The sequence below is a fragment of the Anopheles ziemanni genome (assembly GCF_943734765.1).
Source record: "Anopheles ziemanni chromosome X unlocalized genomic scaffold, idAnoZiCoDA_A2_x.2 X_unloc_4, whole genome shotgun sequence".
Lineage (NCBI taxonomy): Eukaryota > Metazoa > Arthropoda > Insecta > Diptera > Culicidae > Anopheles > Anopheles ziemanni.
Window position 1 is genome coordinate 465001 of NW_026689807.1, and position 13024 is coordinate 478024.

Consider the following 13024-nt stretch of genomic DNA (forward strand, 5'->3'; position numbering starts at 1 on the left):
CGTATGAGATTGTCCGGAATGCGAAGGATGCTCCGACCACAACCCTCTTCTGGACCCTCTCAAGCAGCCGTTGCTCCTCCCTGGTTTCAACACCCTCGTGCCACACCGGTGCACCGTAGCGGAGGATGCTGTTGACGACCGAAACCAGGAGGCGACGCTTCTTGCACTTTGGCCCACTGTGCCGTCGCATCAACAGTGCAAGTGCTGTCGCTACTCGAGAAGCCTTTTGAGTGACTTGCTTGACGTGCTCTGACCACTTAAGATTGTGTTTGATACGGACGCCTAGATATTTGATGTCGGTTGCCGAACGAAGAAGAACTCCGTTGATGTTAACCGGGATGTTCTTGTAATCCTTCTTCTTCTTCGACACCATCACAATATCCGTCTTAGCTGCGGCGAGCTCCAGCTGATGTTCGCGCATCCAAGCCACAACCCTATTCACAGACTCCTCCGCCAAACTCGCGGCCAGTGCTGGCGTGGGTCCTGGTGCCAGGAGCACGAGGTCGTCAGCGAAGGCGACGAGCTCTACACCGGCGGGCATGTCGATGGACAGGACGGCGTCATACATGGTGTTCCACAGCGTCGGACCAAGTATGGAACCCTGTGGGACTCCCGCCGACAATTCCCGGGTGACCGGACCGTCCGACGTCTCATAAACCAGCAGCCGTCCCCGAAACCAGCTTTCCAGTATCCGCTGCAGGCATGCCGGAACGTGCTTTTCTTGCAGTGCTTTGGCGATGGACCGCCAGCTCGCCGTGTTAAAAGCATTGCGTACATCCAATGACACCACCATCAGACACTTGTTAGCCCTCCGATCCGTCATTCGGTGGGCCATCGCGCGCTGGCCGGCCTCCTTAACACGTTCAATCGCCTGTATTGTAGACCTGCCCTTTCTGAATCCATACTGAGACGGCGACAGGCGAGGGTGATCTGGGTCTTCCAGGTGTTCATTTAGGCGATCCAAGATCAGCCGCTCCAAGATCTTGCCTGATCCGTCGAGCATCCCAAGAGGCCGAAAGGATGACGGATCGCCCTGAGGTCTTCCGGACTTGGGTAGCAAAGCAAGTCGTTGTCGCTTCCAGTCAGCGGGAAAGGTGCATTGATCGAAGCACTCCTGGAACACGCGGCGAAACGTCTCCGTGTGCTCGCGAACAGCGACCCTCAGTGCCGCATTGATGATGCCATCGGGTCCCGGGGCCTTAGTGGGCACCATCCGCGCCGCGATCGCCAAGAGCTCCTCATCCGACACCTCCCTCACTGGCTCCTGCGTTGTCTGCCCCCAATCGACCAGATCCGGTGCAGGCCACTCAAAGGTGCCATGATCCGGGAAGAGTTCCGACACGACGTGCTGTAGAATCGCAGGATCTCGCTCCGGGGGGACGCGGCTACCCTTGAGGCGTGACGTTACTACCTTGTAGGCAGTGCCGAAGACGTTGTCCTCAGCTTCCGCAATCATCTCATCAAAGCTACGGTCCTTGCTTGCCTTGATGGCACGGGCGAGTTCCTTCTTACAGCTCCTGTGCCGTTCTCTGGCCAACTCTCGCTGTGCACCGGTTCCGGCGGTCAAAATCGCATCCTCAGATGACTTGCACTGCTCCCTGAGAAGGCCGATTTCCTGCGTCCACCAGTACATTTCCGGTCTCACCAAAAACTGCGCTGGCGGTGCCCTCTGCATCACCTCATCGCAGGCTCTAGTAAGTCCAGCGGTGAGAGTCGCCGGTGATACAGCCGCTTCGGCAAACCCGGAAGCCTGGAGCGCGATCTGGAAGGCTTCGGGATGGAATTGACGCAACTTCCATCTCGGTCCAATCTGCTCGCGTTGTCGCTGCCGGTCGCGATGCTGGTGCTGTTGTTGCGGTTGCCTCTGCTGGTGTGGTGAAGCGCTGCTGACTGGTGTCGCGGATACGCTGAATCTCACGTATCTGTGGTCACTGTTGGTGAAAGTGTCGAGCACCCGCCAGTCGTTACCGGGTTCAATGGCCGGACTGGCGAAGGACACGTCGACCACACTTTCAGTAGCACTGCCGTTGCCGACGAACGTGGGCACACTGCCGCGGTTCAAGATCGCCAGATCGAGCTGGTCGACGACCTCGGCGAGATCTTCACCACGCGGCTTCGTCCTCGCGCTGCCCCATCGCACGTGCCAGGCATTGAAGTCGCCCGCCAAGACTACGAGGGGGTGTGCTCTGGCCTCGATATCGATCTCGTCGAGCAGCCGCTGGTAGTCCTCGTCCGTCCATCCCGGTGTTGGTGGGGCGTAGCAAGAGATGAAGGTCACCCCCGCCACCTGGACCGACACCAGTCCTACCCTACTTGCCCAGACTCGCTGTATGGGCAAGGCTCCGGTCGTAATAACAGCTGCCTTCGCTGTCGAGTCCACCGCCCAGTTCCCGTTATTGGGTGGAACACGGTAGATCTCCGACGCCAGCACAATGTCGATCCTTTGCTCCCGTGCGGTCTGGAGCATGAGATCTTGTGCTACCCTGCTGCGCGCCAAGTTGATCTGGAGGATCTTCAACCCAGCGTCACGCCCTCTAACAGTGGTGTTCGAAACTAGCGGGAACATGACGGCTGGCTACTTCCGCTGCAAACCGGTGAACCTGTCTGATGTTGTCCGGAACACGTAAGGCACTTGGGGCCCGAGCTGCACTCCTTGGCCTTGTGCTGCTTCGATCCGCACCGGAAGCAGCACTTGGAGTAGTCAGGGCCGGTGCACTCGCGAGAGCGGTGCCCCTTGCCAAAGCAGCGGTAGCAGAGCTGCTCTCCTGCAGGGACCGATGCGAGCGCCTGCACGACGCAACTCGTGTTCCCTATGGTGACCCGGTGACCGTCGAGAAGCTGGCACTGCCCGCGCGGCAGCTTGATATGGGCTTTCTGCAGCCCGTCGTACCGCCGCCACATCCGAACTGCCTCGCCCGGAACCGTCAGCCCCGCCTGTCGCTTAATCGCCGAAATCAAGTCGTCGACAGTCGCCAGCATGTCGATTCCTGTGATCGCGGCCGTCTGCTTGTCGACAAGGAGGTGGGCCACTCCATCCTCCTTGATGGCTTCGCTGACATCGGCCAGCACACTCTCGCAGTCCGTGTTCGGCTTCAGCCACAGCGACAGCTTCCGCTCCCCTGTGCGGCAAACCCTCGCCACGAACTGATCCACATTGGTCTTGGAACGCACTGCCTTGTATGTGTCGAGGAAGGCCTTGCCCTCGTTGGCCTCGAGGACGATCACCGCAGGCCTCTCCACTTTAGCAGCGCTCTTTCCCGCTTTCTGTGGTGCTGCTCTCTTGTCTCCCTTGGCCACGACTTTAGCAAAGGATGCTGGTTGCGCATGCACCTTGGTTGCCACAGCCGCTGCTTTCTTTACCTTCGGTTTTGGCTTTTCTGGAGCCATGGCCTGGGACAAGACGGCCTCGACCGGGATCTCGGGGACATCAGGCGTGATGACTTCGTTCATGCCCGTCGGTTCGCCCTCTTTTTTCTTGCCGCGCCTTGCCCGGGTCCGCTTTCGTTTGGGAGTGTCGCCAGGTGGATGCTGGCTTTGCCCAACAGCACTGGAGTCGACGACATGTTGTTGTTGCTGCTGCGTAGCTACCGCCAACTCTCCCATCGAGTGGAGTCCACTTTGGAGCAGCATAAGTTCTCTTTCGCTGGCTGCCGCACGCTCACGAAGGCTAATGTTGTCTCGCTTCAGCTCCTGATTTTCACGAGACAACAACTTCAGCTTTGTCTTCAGCTCCGCGTCGCCATCCTTTGCCGTCGCCCGGCCCGTCTCCATCTCGCTAACCTTAGCGAGGAGAGTCTCGACGGTTGCCCGGAGCTCCCTCAACTCGCTGCTGAGGCTTGCGATAGTCGGCTCCTGCTGCGGGACTTCGGCCACTTGCTGGACGACGGTTGAGTTGAGCTCGTCCTCGTCGCTCTCCTCTGAAATCTCCATATCACTGGCTAGCAGGGCCATCCGCTGCACCACCACCACCGGCCGAGTGGGCGTCGCAGTCGATGGCGCGACACTGCCTCCCTTTCGCTGCCGAGTCAACGGCAGCGCAACCGATGATGTCATCACTTTGTCCCCGTCGTCCTTCGGCGATGGCGCGGTAGCGTCACAGGTGGACCGGAGCCTGACGGACCGACGCGTCGAAGGCTCCCCCGATGCCTGCTCCATTCCCCTACTGCAACCCTGAAAATCGCTGTGGGCAATGGGTTAGGTTGCGGAGAGCCAGGGTGGAGTGTCTGGGAAGGGAAGGTGGGAAGGGGAAGGGGAGTGGAGGAAGGCCAAGTACCGGTGCGAAATATAAACTCCAACAAATAAAAGGCCAAACCAATCTTTTTTCCCCTTTCCAAATCTGAGCTTATATCTCAGTTCTTCTCTGCGATCAGGTGCCGCCTGGTTGACAAATCCGCAAACCGCCAGCCGATACACTCGCCATAAAACTCAGAGTGCCGCCTGGTTGTGATAACCGGTGATCTCCACCAGCCGAGACACTTGATGAACTGAAGGCGCCGCCTGGTTGTGACGTTGAAAAGCTCAGCACCAGTGCCGCCGCCTGGTAACAGTGTTCGGAATCTCCGTGAGCCGAGACACCCGCCACGACCCGAAGCGCCGCCTGGTGGCAATGCTGGCAATCCGCTGGTACTGGTGGCGCCGCCTGGCGGCCAAGTTCGGAACCAAGTTTAGCCGAGACACACTGAAATATTTCACCGGGATGATCGAACCTCGAAATTTTTCAGCCGAGACACATGAAATATTTCACTCTTAGCCGAGACACCTTGAAAAGTTTCACTGAAACATTTCAACCGGATGGTTGGTCCATGAAATATTTCATCCGGGACACTTGAAACATTTCACCCCCAGCCGGGACACCTATCCGGGACACACTGCCGCCAACGGTCAATTAAAATTACCGGCCAATTTGTATAACCGGCCAATTTGAATTACCGACCGATTTGAATTAACGGCCACTTCAAACCAACGGCCAACGACTCCACCAACGGTCAATTTGAACGACCCGAAAATCCGGCACCAACGGTCCTTTTTTGAAAAACTGGATCAGATGACACGGAGCCCGATTCGGCTTAGGTGAAATCGCTCGGATCTTCGAGTCCGAATCCGGCTGGAAAATGGACGATCGAATCTTCACCTGCCAAAATTTTTGCACCGCGTGCTTCCACTTTAATTACACTTATTTTGCGCTGAATTCGTCTTTTTCCATGCGGTTTTCTCTGACTTTCGTTTTAAAACACCGTCTGTCATCTAAAAAACCACATCCGGCCAGAATCCGGACACTTTTCTAACCGAAAAACACGTAGTCCCAAATGGGGCTACGCCCCGGGCCGCTCTCCATACAAAATGTAAACAAACACTTTTCTTTCTTATTTTTCGTTGAAATCGATGATTTCGGTGCGGTTTTCACTACTAATCTGTAGATTGGCACTAGTTTTAACGATTTAAACAAACTTTCGTGGGTTCTTTAAACTTTTTACGCGAAATTTTTGTGAAAAACACGGAGCGACGCTCAGCACGTGTTGACGCTACAGCGTTTGACAGCTCACTACACAGGGATAACTGGCTTGTGGCCGCCAAGCGTTCATAGCGACGTGGCTTTTTGATCCTTCGATGTCGGCTCTTCCTATCATTGCGAAGCAAAATTCACAAAGCGTAGGATTGTTCACCCTTTCAAGGGAACGTGAGCTGGGTTTAGACCGTCGTGAGACAGGTTAGTTTTACCCTACTGGTGTGCAAGTACTATCTCAATGGAATTCCTGTGCAGTACGAGAGGAACCACAGGTACGGACCAATGGCTCAATACTAGTCCGAGCGGACTTTGGTATGACGCTACGTCCGTCGGATTATGCCTGAACGCCTCTAAGGTCGTAACCGAACCAGGCTGGTAGTATATGTATAGGAGTCGTTAGCTAGATGGCTAATAACATCACGAGACCGGATTGAGTCTTCTATAGACTCTTTCCATTTATTGGAAACCCTCAAACTGAGCCTATCGCGAGTGCGCTCGCCGAAGTACCTGAAGTGGGAAAAGGCGTTGTGCTTGCCGATCTTCCAAGAATAGTTTCGACTCCTAAGACCACCCGAAAACGACGGGTTTGCAGGCTGGGCGCTACGCATTGAAGAGAGATGTACATTTCGATCCTTTCAGGCGACCCATGCTTGGTGGTTGTGTGCGGTGTGCTCCCCCCGGGGGGCACATGCGGCATACCGTGTGTGGACTAGTTGGACCCACCCTTGCGGTGGACCGACCGGTCAGTGGTGTTTGCGGGTTAACACATGCGAGCGTTGCGGCCCAGAGGCCTTACCGCCTTTCACTGCGGGTTCGTCAAGAACTTGGAGATGGTCGCAACGCATCGGGTCCTCCCGGGGTACTTGGTGTTTGGATGCTGGCTTGGTGATTAAACACTTGATATTCCATCTTCGGATGAATTTCGGGTGTCACCTGTTGCCTAAGACCACTTGCATGTTTAGCTCGCCGTGGGGTAGCAAGCGTTGTGATCTAATGGCCTTACCGGGCAAACACTTTCGGTTCGTCAAGGACTTGGAGTGCCGGGACGGGTTGGCGGATCCATCACTCTGAGTATGCCGGGTTGATACTTGGGGTTGGTTTGGTTTTGGTGACCCAATACTAGATGTACCATCTCGGTGGTATGTCAGTATCACCTATACTCCAGACCACTTGCATGGTTAGCAAGCGTTGTGATCTAATGGCCCAACCGGGCAAACACTTTGGGTTCGCAAGGACTTAGAGTGCCGGGACGGGTTGGCGGATCCAACACTCTGGGTACCTCCGGGTACTTGGGGTTGGTTGAGGACTTGGTGAACAAACACTTGATGAACACTCTTCGGATGTACTTCGGGTGTCACCTGTTGTCCGAGGCCACTTGCATGGTCGCAAGCGTTGTGATACAATGGCCCTACCGGGCAAACACTTTGGGTTCGCAAGGACTTGGAGTGCCGGGACGGGTTGGCGGATCCAACACTCTGGGTACCTCCGGGTACTTGGGGTTGGTTGAGGACTTGGTGAACAAACACTTGTTGTACACTCTCCGGATGTACTTCGGGTGTCACCTGTTGTCCGAGGCCACTTGCATGGTAGCAAGCGTTGTGATACAATGGCCCTACCGGGCAAACACTTTGGGTTCGCAAGGACTTGGAGTGCCGGGACGGGTTGGCGGATCCAACACTCTGGGTACCTCCGGGTACTTGGGGTTGGTTGAGGACTTGGTGAACAAACACTTGATATACACTCTCCGGATGTACTTCGGGTGTCACCTGTTGTCCGAGGCCACTTGCATGGTTAGCAAGCGTTGTGATCTAATGGCCCTACCGGGCAAACACTTTGGGTTCGCGAGGACTTGGGGTGCCGGGACGGGTTGGCGGATCCAACACTCTGGGTACCTCCGGGTACTTGGGGTTGGTTGAGGACTTGGTGAACAAACACTTGATATACACTCTTCGGATGTACTTCGGGTATCGCCTGTTGTCCGAGACCACTTGCATGGTTAGCAAGCGTTGTGGTCTAATGGCCCTACCGGGCAAACACTTTGGGTTCGCGAGGACTTAGAGTGCTGGTAGTGGTTGGCGGACCCAACACTCTGGGTACCTCCGGGTACTTGGGGTTGGTTGAGAACTTGGTGAAGATACCCCTGTCACCTTGTTCGAGGCCACTTGCATGGTAGCAAGCGTTGTGATACAATGGCCCTACCGGGCAAACACTTTGGGTTCGCAAGGACTTGGAGTGCTGGTAGTGGTTGGCGGATCCAACACTCTGGGTACCTCCGGGTACTTGGGGTTGGTTGAGGACTTGGTGAACAAACACTTGATATACACTCTTCGGATGTACTTCGGGTATCGCCTGTTGTCCGAGACCACTTGCATGGTCAACGGTTGAGGTGGTGATGGCGGGTCGGTGCTGTAGGGTGCCGGCCTGTTGGCTGCCTTGGCCGGGTTGGTTGGTTAACACTTGATTGAGCTTGCACCCGAGGGTAAAGGCACTTGAAGGTGGGTACCGGCCGGCTGACCTGGTGTGATGGTTGGTTGGTGAACACTTGGCGGTACTTGCACTTGGCTGTGCTTGGACTTGAAGGTGGGATCCGGCTGGCCTAGGCCATTGGTGGTTGGTTGGTTGGTTAGCCCTTAGCTGGGCTGGCTGGCTGGCTGGCCATCGATGGTGTGGTGTGGTGTGATGGTTGGTTGGTGAACACTTGGCGGTACTTGCACTTGGCTGTGCTTGGACTTGAAGGTGGGATCCGGCTGGCCTAGGCCATTGGTGGTTGGTTGGTTGGTTAGTCCTTAGCTGGGCTGGCTGGCTGGCTGGCCATCGGTGGTGTGGTGTGGTGTGGTGTGTGGAGTCGAGCATCGCGCGCCGTTGCCTTCCTCGGAGTGTTGTGGGTACGCAAGTGCTTGCAGTGCAAAGAGGTTGGTGATGGAGTGACATTGCCTTCACCATGGAGTTGCGGGTACTTAGGTACTTGCAAGGAGATGGTGGTATGGTGGTGTTGCGTGTGTGGTGTTCGATTAGAAAGATATAATTTCTAAGTCCGGATTAGTGCTGTCAGTGGGGCCCCCGCTAACAGGTCCTGCACGGCCAGCGTGGGGCTTGACTTGGCGCTATTCCGGACTTGGGGCGATCACGATGTCCCCGTGCGGGACTTAGAAGATGGAAGAACACAAGTACCCTTATCCCATGACTTGTGAGCGATTGGCATACGTTACCACATGAAGAGAAAAATTGGCTAAGTCCCGGATCCATATTATATGAAGAGAAATATCGGCTAAGTCCAGGATCCATATTATATGAAGAGAAAAATCGGCTAAGTCCAGGATCCATATATAATAACCTAATAATCGGCTAAGTCCAGGATCCATATTATATGAAGGGAAAAATCGGCTAAGTCCAGGATCCATATATAATAACCTAATAATCGGCTAAGTCCAGGATCCATATAATATGAAGAGAAAAATCGGCTAAGTCCGAGATTGGGTCTGTCAGAAATACACTTCCAAGTTACCACACAAGCAAGCAAGATGGCCTAGTGATGGATCCATATGATATGAAGAGAAAAATCGGCTAAGTCCAGGATCCATATTATATGAAGAGAAAAATCGGCTAAGTCCGAGTTTGGGTCTGTCGGAAATACACTATCAAGTTACCACACAAGCAAGCAAGATGGCCTAGTGATGGATCCATATGATATGAAGAGAAAAATCGGCTAAGTCCAGGATCCATATTATATGAAGAGAAAAATCGGCTAAGTCCGAGATTGGGTCTGTCAGAAATACACTTCCGAGTTACCATACAAGCAAGCAAGATGGCCTAGTGATGAATCCATATGATATGAAGAGAAAAATCGGCTAAGTCCCAGATTGGGTCTGTCAGAAATACACTTCCAAGATACCACACAAGCAAGCAAGATGGCCTAGTGATGGATCCATATAATATGAAGAGAAAAATCGGCTAAGTCCGAGATTGGGTCGGTCGGAAATACACTATCAAGTTACCACACAAGTAAGCAAGATGGCCTAAGGATGGAACCATATAATATGAAGAGAAAAATCGGCTAAGTCCCAGATTGGGTCTGTCAGAAATACACTTCCAAGTTACCACACAAGCAAGCAAGATGGCCAAGTGAAGGATCCATATGACATGAAGAGAAAAATCGGCTAAGTCCCAGATTGGGTCTGTCAGAAATACACTTCCAAGTTACCACACAAGCAAGCAAGATGGCCTAGTGATGGATCCATATGATATGAAGAGAAAAATCGGCTAAGTCCCAGATTGGGTCTGTCAGAAATACACTTCCAAGTTACCACACAAGCAAGCAAGATTGCCTAGTGATGGATCCATATGATATGAAGAGAAAAATCGGCTAAGTCCCAGATTGGGTCTGTCAGACATACACTATCAAGTTACCACACAAGCAAGCAAGATGGCCTTATGATGGATCCATATGATATGAAGAGAAAAATCGGCTAAGTGCAAGATTGGGTCTGTCAGAAATACACTATCAAGTTACCACATGAGCAAGCAAGTTACCACATGAAGAGAAAGCCGGCAAAGTCCGGGAATGTTACCACATGAACTGGAAAATGGGCAAAAACCTACCTTCACAGGGAACGTGAATAACTAAGGCTGTAGACATCGGATCGACAAGCCAAAGACTGATATGGAAAGGAAATGAGTAGTACTAGCTTTCCTGAGAGTTGCAGAGCTTAGACTGCATATGAACGGAAGTTATTGAGCGTCAAAGTCAGAAAAGTTGCCCGAAGGAACACAAGTTCCAACTTAGAGCATGAATACCGCCTAGACGGTAAGAGGTACGGCCAGGCTGAGGAATAAGGAAATGTTGGCCAACATGTTCCCTAACTATCCCCCGAAGACCGCAAAGCAATCCAACATCAACCAAGAAAGTTATAGCCCGATCAAGCAAACACCTACTTTGCACCGATATTGCACCAAATATATGTACCAAGCACCTTCGGTTGCATACCCTGCAGGGGCTTACCATAGTAGGCCATGGAAGACCGATATACCGAACATAATCTCTTTCTATCTCCTCGGGTGTTGGAGATAGCGCTTTGCGGTAAAAGAACGAAAGTTAGACCATATCTTGGTGCATCTTTTTGCCCGAGAACACAAGACCCTATCTACCAAGGCAAGAAAGTTGTGTGGGGACAAAATGTCCATAAGTGCCCAAAGTGGCACACTTGAACCATATATTCGAGAAAAACACAAGTGTGGGCCCGAGCTAGCGAGTTGAAATGTTCTGACCGTCAGTAGCCCTAGTTGAGGTGCACTTATCATTATATGAGGCCAACGTGCCAGCTAGTCTCTAAAGGGGCGATATGGGTGTTCCAAGGTTTGTACCCAATTGAGGAAAAAACAGGGTAAGGTACGGTGTACCGCGAATAACTCGGGCTATAGATGTCCGATCGATGAGTTTGGCATATGTATGGAAAGGTCTCGACGAGACCTAACTACCCTGAAAGTATGAAGGCAAAGACTTGAATGACCGGGAAGTTATTAAGTGCACAAGTGGTAAAGTTGCACCAAAGTCCATGTTACCCGAAGTGGTACATGAACACCCAATATTCGACCAAAACACAAGTTTAGAGACGAGCTAGCGAGCTACATTGTTCAGACCGTCAGTAGCCCGCATCAAGACACGCATTTCATTATATTGAGCCTAGCCGCTAGCTCGACTCGAAGTCGGTCATATGGTTGGTTGATGGTTTGGACCGACCACGTGGTGTACCAAGGTGATGTACTTTTCATGAATTAAAACTCTGGCTGTATGGCACTGAGCGACAAGCTAAGGTGTGATTTGGAATAGTCTTGAGTGGGACTATTTAGGAAAAATGCGAACAAAAAATCACAAAGTCCTTGGGCGAAGCTATTAGCGAAACATAGAGCAAATTGGTACCAAAAACTATGGAAATGGGACTTGAGTCAAAAATAACCGCAAGTTGGAGAAGATATAGCAAGCTTGCGTAGAACAATTATATTTGGTGCATGGTATCACCAACAAAAAAGTATATGGGGCCAAGGTGCTGGCTGGCCTCCAAAGTGGAGATATGGGCGATCCAAAGTTTGTACCCAAGTATGACAAAAACTGGTAGAGGTACCTTTCATGAATTACAGCTCAGGCTGTATGGCACTTAGCGGGACGCTCGGCTCTGGTATGGAATAGTCTTGAGTGGGACTATCAAGGAAAAATACGAACAAAAAATCACCATGTCCACGGACGAAGGTATTAGCGAAACTTAGAGCGAAATGGCGACAAAGTCGCTGGAAATGGCCCTTGGACCAAGTATACCGTCAAGGCGGTACGAGATAGCGAGTTGACGTAGAATATTTATAAGTTTGCCTCCACGAGACGAAAGTTTAGTTATATGGGGCCAACCCGCTCAGGGTTGTCCAAGTCGGTCATATGGCTGATCGAAATTTTCGACCAAGTACTGAGAAAACAGGGTAAGGTACCGTGTACCTCGAATAACTTCGGCTGTAGATGTCCGAGCGAGGCGAACGGCATAGCGTTGGAAAGGTCTTGAGGTGCTCTAGGCACTCTTAAAGTATGAGAAAGCTATCTGGAAAACTTGTGGAGATATTAGAGAAACATAGGGCCCAAAAGATACCAAGTCGCAGGAAATGGGCCCTCCAAGAACACCCTAAAATCCCAATTACGGCTAAGTTGCAGGCCAGCTAGCGAAGTGAAATGTTCTAGGCATAACTAGAACACGTTAAGGCGCAACTTTTTGAATCAGAACTTTTTTCGATATCTGGCCCCCAAAGGGGGGATATGGGCGATCCAAGGATTTTTCCAAGTTTCGGTACTTTTTACGGTATCGCTCATAGCTCCGGCTGTATACAAGCAAATGACAATCTAAGACATGATTTGGAAAGGTATTGAGTAGTACTAACTTACGTTAGAACACAGCGAAGCGCTATCGGTTCATGGCAAGGCCGATATAAGCAGTCAAAGATGAAAAATGTTGACAAAATGAACAAAAATTACCTTGGTACGCGAATAGTGGCCAGGGATGAAGAGGTACGAAGGTGGTGTAGAACAATTATAATTAGAACTGGGTACGCTCTAAAAGTTTGCCGAAGACCGCAAAGCGCTCAGACCCATAGAAAGTGGCCATTTGGGCCGAACAGTGCGTGCAAAGAGGTGAAAATGCAAAAATTGCACTTTTGGGGGCGATTTGCGGGGGGAAGGAGGGGTCGGAGTGGAAAATGTACCTTGACCAAAAAGTCTTATCTCGTCGAGATCTACAACATTGCCGAAGACCGCAAAGCGCTAGCTCGCAATCGAAAAATCGAGATTTTGAAAATTTTCTAAGTCTTTGGCTCCCTAAGGAAAAGTTTCAAAAATCACGTTTGTCCCCAATTTTGAAGGGGAAGGAGTCGGTTCCGGGGCATGGTGTCTTCGGCAAAAAGTCTTATCTTTTTGCGTACTTTCGACTAGTTCAATAAAAATTTTTGACCCAAAAATTGTTCGGCGGACCCCTAGGTCGAAAAACC